The sequence below is a fragment of the Calidris pugnax genome, unplaced genomic scaffold, assembly GCF_001431845.1.
Source record: "Calidris pugnax isolate Ruff unplaced genomic scaffold, ASM143184v1 scaffold35, whole genome shotgun sequence".
NCBI classification, from domain to species: Eukaryota; Metazoa; Chordata; class Aves; order Charadriiformes; family Scolopacidae; genus Calidris; species Calidris pugnax.
This window is the reverse complement of record NW_015090760.1, coordinates 404,044-404,876: the sequence shown is the minus strand read 5'-3', so window position 1 is coordinate 404,876 and position 833 is coordinate 404,044.

Genomic DNA, 833 nt, shown 5'->3' with positions numbered 1-833 from the left:
AACTCATATATTATTTCCCTGTGCTTCCCCTCTCATGTAAAAACGCCTTTCCAATTATGGAACCATGGAGCTGTCCTGAATCGCAGCTTGTACTTGGGAAGGCTGACCTCCTCCTCTTTTATGTGCTGAGCTACTGAAGGTTAAATCAACCAATGCGTAACCAACGCATTTAGGATTTACAATATGAAAAAAAAAAGAAAAATACATCAGGAAGGGCAGTCAATGCCAGTTGCCAGTTAAGCAATGCAGGTAGAGATGCATTGCCCAGGCATTTGGCAGAGTCTACAATAAGTATGTTTTTGTGTGTAGATGGGACAGGGAGCTGCCCAGAATGTGTACCCTGGATCAAACCTTTCTGGAGGCAGCTGATGAACTGAATGTTTCACTGAATTTCACTGAATTTCACTGAATTTCTAGAGTTGGAAGGGACCATAGAGATCATCTAGTCCAACTCCCCTGCTGAAGCAGGATTGCCTAGAGCTTGTCAGAGCATGTCACTCAGGAGCATCCAGGCGGGTCTTGAAAATCTCCAGAGAAGGGGACTCCACACCCTCCCTGGGCAGCCTGTTCCAGGGCTCCGTCACCCTCACCGTGAAGAAGTTTCTCCTCATATTTGAGTGGAACCCTTGATGTTCCAACTTGTGCCCGTTGCCCCTCGTCCTCTCACTGACAACTGCTGAGAAGAGTCTGGCTCCCTCCTCCTTCAACCCTCCCTTGAGATACTTGTAGGCGTTGATAAGGTCTCCCCTCAGCCTTCTCTTCTCCAGACTAAAGAGTCCCAGCTCTCTCAGTCTCTCCTCATAAGGGAGATGCTCCAATCCCTGAATCATCTT